The sequence below is a fragment of the Schistocerca gregaria genome, chromosome 9 (assembly GCF_023897955.1).
Source record: "Schistocerca gregaria isolate iqSchGreg1 chromosome 9, iqSchGreg1.2, whole genome shotgun sequence".
Taxonomy (NCBI): domain Eukaryota; kingdom Metazoa; phylum Arthropoda; class Insecta; order Orthoptera; family Acrididae; genus Schistocerca; species Schistocerca gregaria.
Window position 1 is genome coordinate 125439375 of NC_064928.1, and position 10043 is coordinate 125449417.

Genomic DNA, 10043 nt, shown 5'->3' on the forward strand with positions numbered 1-10043 from the left:
CTCACATCACCCTAATTGAATATCTAAAATAAGCTAGAAGCCTCACAATGTACTGTTTTCGGACAGGCTTGAAGTTCGTAACATCTGATTCTGGAAATGATCATACTGTCATCGAAAACTGGTATGTTCCAGCCAACGCGAACACAAAACGATCACTCGTTCTGGAGGGTAATTAATTGCCCGCAAATGTCTTAAGGAGTCGTAATTCAGCTGAGGTAGCCTGACGACCTATGGTCCTGAGAGGTAGCAATTTTTGTTAATTTTTTGATTTACTTTCGCCGAGAAATTTACTGTTTTGGAAAATGGTAACTCTAAGTGAAAATAAATGCCGCGGAAGTTTCTGAAAATTTTAGAAAATTTTGTGACTTTTTGTCAACGAGCTAATAAATTGTGCTTGGCCTCCTGTACAGTCAAAAATCGTGAATTTAAGATTGCTGCATAGATGAGGCGGGCAGTATTGAGCAAGCATACCACAAGTAAGAGCGATCGTGTCAGCTTCCATAGTGTTTATTGCTCTATAGAGTTGCTATTGGTTGGAAAGCGGATCGTGAGTTCCCTGCTGACCCTATCTGCTACTGAGAGAACATATTTGAGTAAAGTTGACAGTAAAAAGTATGAAAAATATAAGTTTTCCGCCAGAAATTGAGTATTCGCGAACTTGGTTGGGTGGTTGGCTGGTTGATTTGCAGGAGGGGAGCAAACAGCGAGGTCATCTGTTCCATCGGATTAGGGCAGAATGGGGAAGGAAGTCGACCGTCCCCTTTAAAAGGAACCATCCCGGCAAATGCCTGAAGTGATTTAGGCAGACCACGGGAAACGTAAATCAAGATGGCTGGATACGAGTTTGACCCCTCGTCCTCCCGCATGCAAGTCCAGTGTGCTAACCATTGCGCACGTCACTAGGTCGCGAACTTGGTTGCAGCTTGCGTACACTTAGAAAGAGAATATAGCACAGACGGTTTAGACCAGGACTTTCATTGAGTAGCTTCTACCAGCACATAGAGAGGCTGACGAAAAGTATCGAGACACGCTGATGTGGGGCGCGACGGCTTAACTTCGCTTGGTCAACTTTCAATAATGTTTCTAAGTGTGGAGCGATGGTAGGCAGCACATTCTTCCATGATAGCTGAACCCACAGGAGATAGCGGTGTTGGACTGGGGTGTGGAGCTAAATAGACGATTTGACTTGCACGATGGCAAGAACTATGCCCCTTACATAAAGTCGTTAAAGATCACCTAACTCACTTTGAGCGAACAGAAAGGCTGAACAAAAACGACTGACAAGGCACAATGCATCTTGCAGAGGGTATAGTATGGAAGTATTGAAATAATTAATGTCGGGTGATGGTTTTAAAGTAATTCACACAACATGAAAACTCTGTGGAAACGTGTCGATTAAGTGGAGGCTACTTTATCCCAGAGAAGTACCGAGAAATGACAGTGGCCACTGGGGGAGCGGCTAAGGGAAGCGACAATAGGCGGCTTAGGGCAGCTCAAGCTCTGAGAAAGCGGTAATGGGGTGCGGCCTCCAGTCACCTTAAGATGTGTGACAGTGAGTGGGTGGTTGACCCCATGCTGGCTTACCGGGAAGCAGATGGAGAACTTGTATGCCTGTTGATAAATGTCTGTCACCACGTTTTCAGTGAAACATGCGAGAAAGCCATGCAAAGCTATAGTGAAGCAGTCAACAGAGGTCAAAATATGCATGTTCGTGACTATAGCAACTTCACACTGAATTCATGGTCCGCAAAGTCTGAAGTAAATCAGGTGAAGAGTGACAGAATGAAATACGCCGGCCTCCGATGGGAACTTAGGACCAAGGAATTTGAAGTACTATCCTGGGAGTCGGAATTCCGGAAAAAATGGTGTTTGCGCAGACACCAACCTTGATGGGTGGCCTGGGAGGAGCTAAATAGCAGAAGTTGAGAGGAAGGGAAATTTTGTGGGAATTTGCTCACTTCCCAGATAAGGCATTGGTCGGCACTGGGAAGCGACGCATAATTAATGTGACTTGCACTGCAATTGGCATAAGTGATTTTTCTGGAGGGGAAACTGAGGCGAAGAGTGGACTGTGAGAAGTCTCTGTAAAGGTCTTCCGTTCCCAGCTTGCCTAGAGTACAGATGTGGCGTTCTTTACTCAGCTTGCCTGAGAAAGAGTAAGCATCTCTGCAGTTTAGGACTTAGCAAATGGGACGATTGAGCTTGGTACAAGTTTTGGTTCAGCTATGTACTGAGCAAGATAGCTAAGAGTGAATAGACGAGCGCTGCCTTGCAGCACCACGAGGTCGGCCGACGTCCACACAACAACGCCGCTCCGCCACGCTGTATTCGGTGATATTGCGCCCACTCCGGCCACTGATTAATTTGTTGGATCACGTCAGCAAGGTTTCCATGAGGGTATCAAGGGCCGTGTATTGTAGAATTCTTCTCGCACCTCGCATTACGCCTGGGTCAGTGAAAAGGAATTACTTTTGAGTTATTTTATGTTCAACATTTGCATCTGGGGTTCAATAGCTGAATATAACATCAATGTGCACTTCTTTTTAATGAAAAGTGATCACTTCTGAATAAATCAACGTCAACACTGTCACCGCAGTTCAATCAGAAGTCACAGAGCCACATTACTTTTTGCGTTATCCGATATTGCGGCAGTTTTGCACTCTCTGTTGATCTGTTAGTCAATTAGTTTTGATGAACACACGCCAAAACCAGCTAAGTGACGGGTGGGTTGTTACACACTCATCCCCGCGATATTCCATTAGGTTCAAGTCGGGACTATAGGCAGCCCATTCAGGAACGTTATTATCCACAATTCCGGCCAAGCTGGTACAAACAATCGCCGTCTCGAAACTGTTCCTCCTCCGAACGCAGGACAGAATGCTGTAAGATGTCTTCAAACTCTCCCACGTTTAGGGGTTTCTAAAGTGCGATAAATCGGACACACACTAACCTCGAAAAATACCACCTCTTCTGTACTTCTCTACTGACACACTCACAATGGCACATAACGACCGCCGGCCGGTGTGGTAGTGCGGTTCTAGGGGCTTCAGTCTGGGATCGCGTGACCGCTACGGTCGCAAGTTCGAATCCCGCCTCTGGCATGGATGTGTCTGATGTCCTTAAGCTAGTTAGGTTTAATTAGTTCTAAGTTCTAGGAGACTGATGACCACAGATGTTAAGTCACATAGTGCCCAGAGCCATTTGAACCACATAACGACCTGCAGGCCCAGCCCAAAGGTTTCCTTTGGATTGCCACAGCGTATAGCGTCAATAATCACTCCAGATCAATCGTTTCGAATCATCCATTGCCCAGTGGCGCCGCTTATTCACCACAAAAAATGTGTGCCTTGTTAGTACCTGCTCTACCACATTACCCCATTCTTTTTACCTACTTAAGCACAGTCGTTGTGGTAGCTGGGCTGCTGGTATCACTTGGGAAATCACTAGTGATTACTTCCTGCCCTTTCATGTGATTTATTTTAACCAAATGCTCGATGTTTCCTGTCCGCGAGTGTATGTTGTCTGCCTAGTCCTGCTTTGCCAGAGGCTGCTTCCTCACATTTATACTTTACAATCATAACATCAACTGTCAGCTTTCTGAAGGCCTGAAATGTGTCGGGTGGATATGTTACTCTGGGTACAACCAGTGACTACTCTGCGTTCGGAGTCACCGAGCTCTCCTGACAACGCAATAATCGCCACTTAGTTTTTCATTTTGACCCTCAAGAGGTGATCTGTGAAAACTGGTGAGAGAAGATTAAATTCTTTGTCAAGATCGCTCACAATAACTTTTTACTCTTGATAATCGGTTTCGATAATCAATCTTATCATCTTCAGCTCTCGAGAGGAGTAGTAGGAGACTAGCGTTTAACGTCCCGTCGTCAACGAGGTTATTAGAGACGGAGCACAAGTTCGGATTAGGGAAGGAGAACGGAGGGAATCGGCAGTGTCCTTTCAAAAGAACCATGCCGGCATTTGCTTTAAACGATTGAGGGAAATCACGGGAAATCTAAATATGGACGGCCAGATGCGGTTTTGAGCCGTCTCCACCCGTTGAGGTCTCGACAGACAGACGTATGCAATAACCAGTCTGTCGAGATCTGAAGGTAGTAGCGTTGATTACCGAAACCGGTTATCGAAAATAATGATTGTTCTTTACGATCTTGGTAAACAAGTTTATCTCCTCTAAATAATAGCCGACTCGTTCCATACTGGTAGGTCGACCCCTGGTAACATCGAGGGGTAAATTTTGCGTGACATAGGGCTATCCGAATATCTTTGATCGCGGGGTGTGTAGTGCGGTCTATGGAACACATCCTCCATGTTAATCCATATTATACGCCCCTTCAGGGCAGATCATGATTCCAAGAAACTCAGAACGATCCAGCGCAGCTACAACATTGTAACGTTGACATAAACGATTTGGTAGTTGTTGTTGTTTTGGGGAAGAGACCAAACAGCGAGGTCATCGGTCTCATCGGATTAGGAAAGGACGGGGAAGGAAGTCGGCCGTGCCCTTTGAAAGGAACCATCCTGGAATTTGCCTCGACCGATTTAGGGAAATCACGGAAAACCTAAATCAGGATGGCCGGATGCGATATTGAACCGTCGTCCTCCCGAGTGCGAGTCCAGTGTCTAATCACCATAAACGATTTAGTGATGTTAGCTGCCAGTGAGCATTAATTTAATGGGGAAAGTTGAAAATTTGTGCCGGACTGAGAATGGAACCTTGGTCTCATGTTTACTAAATACTGGCCACTGCTCCATCTGGACACAGCTCATTGCAGCTGCATGGACTACCCTAGCACGCTACCGCCAGACCCAGATTCTCAGCTTGGCCACATACTACTAATGTAATGTCCTTGCCCATTCCTAGTAAGCAGCAGACCCATGTTCGACTCCCGGTCCGGAACGAAGTTTCAACTTTTCCCATTAATTTAAATCAGTGACCACTGGCAGCTAATGTCATTAATTCTCTTGCGTCTAAATTCATAATTGCTGTGGACTCAAAACTGTCTAATCTTTCTGGTACCACGTGTATAATACACTGAAGAGCCAAAGAAACTGGTGCACCTTCCTAATATCGTGTAGGGCCCCCATGAGCATGCAGAAACGCCGTAACACGATGCGACATGGAGTTGACTAATGTCTACAGTAGTGCTGGAGGGAACTGACACCATGAATGCTGCAGGGCTGTCCATAAATGCGTAAGAGTACGAGGGAGTGGAGATCTCTTCTCAACAGCACGTTGAAGGCATCCCAGATACGTTCAATAATGTTCGTGTCTGGAAGTGTTTAAACTCAGAAGAGTGTTCCTGGTGTCACTCTGTACCAATTCTGGACGTGTGGGCTGTCGCATTGTCCTGCTGGAATTGTCGGAGTCCGTCGGAATACACTATGGACATGAATGGATGCAGGTGATCACACAGGACGCTTACGTACGTGCCACCTGCCAGAGTCGTATCTAGACGTATCAGGGATCCTATATCACTCCAACTGCACACGCCCCACACTATTACAGAGCCTCCACCGCCTTAAACAGTCCATGGATTCATGAAGCTGTCTTCATACCCGTACAGATCCATCCGCTCGACACAGTTTGAAACGAGACGCGTCCGACTAGGCAACATGTTTCAATTCATCAAAAGTCCAATATCCGTTTTGACGGGCCCAGGTGAAGCGTAAGACTTTGTGTCGTGCAGTCATCTTCGGCTCTAAAAGCCCACATCGATGATGTTTAGTTGAATGGTTCGCACGCTGACACATGCTGATTTCCCAGCATTGTAATCTGCAGCTTTTTGCTGATTCTCTTCAGACGTTGCTGGTCCCGTTCCTGCAAGATATTGTACGACAGCAGCGATGTCGGAGATTTGATGTTTTACCGGATATTCACAGTACACTTGTGGAATGGTCGTACGGAAAATTTCTAACTTCGTCGCTACACCGGAGATGCTGTATCCCTTCACCCATGCGAAGACTATACCACCACGTTTAACTCACATCTTGATAACTTGCCATTGTAGCAGCAGTAGCCGATCTGGCAACTGCGCTAGACACTTGTTACCCTATATAGTCGTTCCCGTCCGCAGCGTCGTATTCCGCCTATTTACATTCTTCTGTATTTGAATAAGCGTGCCTATACCAGTTTCTTTGGCGCTTCAGTGTATATCATCATCATCATCATCATTTAAGACTGATTATGTCTTTCAGCGGTCAGTCTGGAGCACAGACCCCTTTATAAAATTCCTCCATGATCCCCTATTCAGTGCTAACATTGGTGTCTCTTCTGATTGTAAGCCTATCGCTTCGAAATCATTCTTAACTGAATCCAGTTACCTTCTCCTTGGTCTACCCCGACTCCTCCTACCCTCTACCGCTGAACCCATGAGTCTCTTGGGTAACCTTGCTTCTCCCATGCGTGTAACATGACCCCACCATCTAAGCCTGTTCGCCCTGACTGCTACGTCTATAGGGTTCATTCCCAGTTTTTCTTTGATTTCCTCAGTATGGACACCCTCCTGCCATTGTTCCCATCAACTAGTACCTGCAATCATCCTAGCTACTTTCATATCCGTAACCTCAACCTTATTGAAAAGGTAACCTGAATCCACCCAGCTTTCGCTCCCATACAACAAAGTTGGTCGAAACATTGAACGGTGCACAGATAACTTAGTTTGGTACTGACTTCCTTCTTGCAGAAGAGAGTAGATCGTAGCTGAGCGCTCACTGCATTAGCTTTGCTACACCTCGCTTCCAGTTCTTTCACTATGTTGGCATCCTGCGAGAATATGCATCCTAAGTACTTTAAACCGTCCACCTGTTCCAAATTTGTTCCTCCTATTTGGCACTCAATCCGTTTATATCTCTCTCCCACTGACATTTCGTTTTGGAGATGCTAATCTTCATACCATAATCCTTACATTTTAGATCTAGCTCTGAAATATTACGTTGCGAACTTTCAATCGAATCTGCCATCACAACTAAGTCATCCGGATATGCGAGACTGCTTATTTTGTGTTCACATATCTTAATCTCACCCAGCCAGTCTATTGTTTTCAACATATGATCCATAAATAATATGAACAACAGTGAAGACAAGTTGCAGCCTTGTCTTACCCCTGAAACTGCTCTGAACCATGAACTCAATTTACCGTCAACTATAACTGCTGCCTGACTACTTTTGTAAAGTTGCTTGCAAAAGTTTGCCTCCTATTCCATAATGTCGTAGAACAGACAATAACTTCCTCCTAGGATCCCGATCATACGCCTTTTCTATATCTATAAAGCATAGATACAATTCCCTGTTCATCTCGTAACACTTCTCCATTATTTGCCCTAAGCTAAAGATCTGGTCCTGACAACCTCTAAGAGGCCTAAACGTGCACTGATTTTCATCCAGTTTGTCCTCAACTAATACTCGCACTTTCCTTTCAAGAATACCTAAGAAGATTTTACCCACAACGCTGTAGTTGTTACCTCTGTAGTTGTTACTATCTTTTCTGTTTCCATGCTTAAAGGTTGGTGTGATTACTGCTTTCGTCCAGTCTGGTGGAACCTATCCCAAGCCATTTCAATTACCCTGTGTAGACATTTATGTGTATAACTTCGCGTAAATTGAATCGCCAGTTGCATATCTTTGGGAGGGCTGGACACCGGCCGCGGATACGACCGCGCCGAGGACGACACTCGAGAACGTTGCACGCTGAATGCTTTGGACGGACCCTGTATGGAGATATCAGTGCCCGGTGAGACAGAGGTGCTCGTATTTGTGGACTGAACAGTACCTGAGCCCCATACGTCACGTGAAAGCGGCGCGCCATTTCTCCAGCCGGCTGGAGGCCAGTGCTCCCCGCGTATGAATAGCGCGGGCGCGCTCTCATTGAGGCGCGCGGCCATTAAGCGGGTGTGCGGGGGCGGCGGAGAAACGCGAACACTTAGGCGGTAACCGGTTCCGCGGTCGCACAGTGAATGAGGCGAGGCGAAGCGAGCCGGCAGCGGCGGACAGCGCGGCGCGAGCCCGCCCGACCACCTGCGGCAGGAAGCGGTTGACCAGCTGGGGCAGGTCCTCAGGTCTTCTGCGGGCAGGGGGGACACGGCGCGAAATGTACACACTGTCATTCTTGATGCTCCATGCTGACAGTTAAATCTGCGTGGCGCTTAAGGATTCATTTTGTTCATGAAAGTGTGACAGTGGCAGAACGTGATTAATCATGACGCAGGCTGGCGACCCTGCCAGGAATGCTTGAAAGATTACGTCGCCCCCCCTTCCTGAGGTTGTCTTAAGATTTCTTACGTAATTATGCAAAATACGTTATCCTCTCATATTATGTGTTGTGTTGGCAGAGAAGCCAGCACGATGTTACTAGTGGAGTCCGAAATGCACGCGTTTTAGCTCACGCAGGCTGGAGTGATGAGGGAAGAACTATATTGACGTGAGGTCTGGAACATGACAAGGAATTAGAATTCAGAAAGCGGACGTAATTAGTTTGATAACTTTAATCCATTAATGATGAACGTCCCTCTTGAAGGTACATGATTCACAATATTACCTGTTCAGAATACATTCATAGTAGCTGAATATGGCGCCTTGCTAGGTTGTAGCAAATGACGTAGCTGAAGGCTATGCTAAACTGTCGTTTCTGCAAATGAGAGCGTATGTTGTCAGTGAACCATCGCTAGCAAAGTCGGCTGTACAACTGGGGCGAGAGCTAGGGAGTCTCTCTAGACTAGACCTGCCGTGTGGCGGCGCTCGGTCTGCAATCACTGATAGTGGCGACACACGGGTCCGACGTATACTAACGGACCGCGGCCGATTTAAAGGCTATCACCTAACAAGTGTGGTGTCTGGCGGTGACATCACATTAGGCATTTATTTTTAACCATTTACGTGTAACCTTCCTCTGTCAGAGGGTGCTTCCATTCCCTTTAGTCAAACAAAAACACTTGTCAAAAGGATCCGCACACAAGACAAACTTCTGGCTCGCTGCGGTTATGCAAATAATTAACACTGCGATGTACTGGAAATCTGTGAATGCAGCCCATCTTAGTGATCCAGACAAATGTCACACCAAGCACAATTTAAACTCGCAACGACAAGTGTGCATCTAGCGTGTGAGTTGTAAGAATCTCGACTTAATACAACAGTGACTGCTTGTATCTTTGTGGGCAGCTATATACCATTCCAGATACCATGGGATCACGCCGAGGCCCAAGAGAAAGACAGCCATGGCGCGTACATCACAGAACGCAGGTCTCGCGAGCGCCAGCAGTCGTTTCCGGCTGGGAAGCGAGTAACTATTTCAGTTGAATGAGATTTTCGCTCTGCAGCGGAGTGTGCGCCGATATCAAACTTCCTGGCAGACTAAAAATTTACTGAAGCTCTCCTTCGAACCTGGTAGAGCACTTTTCCGCGAAAGGCAAAGGTCTCAAGTTCGAGTCTCGGTCCGGCACACAGTTTTAATCTGCCAGGAAGTTTCATATCGGCGCACATTGCGATGCAGAGTGAAAATCTCATTCTGGAAACATCCCCCAGGCTGTGGCTAAGCCATGTCCGCGCAATATCCTTTCTTTCAGGAGTGCTGTTTCTGCAGGTTCGCAGGAGAGCTTCTGTAAAGTTTGGAAGGTAGGAGACAAGGTACTGGCAGAAGTAAAGTTGTGAGGACGGGGCGTGAGTTGTGCTTGGGTAGCTCAGTTGGTAGAGCACTTGCCCGCGAAAGGCAAAGGTCCCGAGTTCGAGTCTCGGTCCGGGCACACAGTTTTAATCTGGCAGGAAGTTTTATTTCAGTCGTCCAATAATTCTCGAATGCATGTTATTTAACGATAGCACACGACAAAATTAAGAACTTTAGCGGGTACCTTTTGTGTTGAATATTGATTTCCTTTGGGCCAGAGAGCTCACGAAGTGTGGTGGACAAGCCGACCAACATGAAGTGACAAGATCGTTGGAGGGTCAGTGTATGTCGTCGTTGGCCCCGGGGTGTTCCACGTGACATGACACTGTGGAGGTAGGTGAGTGTCCTACCCACTACGCTGTGCTACCTGCC

At 46.7% G+C, this 10043-nt stretch overlaps 1 non-coding gene across 1 annotated transcript; it reads left to right on the plus strand.

The window, feature by feature from the left end:
* Positions 1 to 9676: 9676 nt before the first annotated feature.
* Trnas-cga (transfer RNA serine (anticodon CGA)) lies at positions 9677 to 9750 on the plus strand. The gene has a single exon. It is a non-coding gene; the product is annotated as a tRNA-Ser (tRNA).
* Positions 9751 to 10043: the final 293 nt, after the last annotated feature.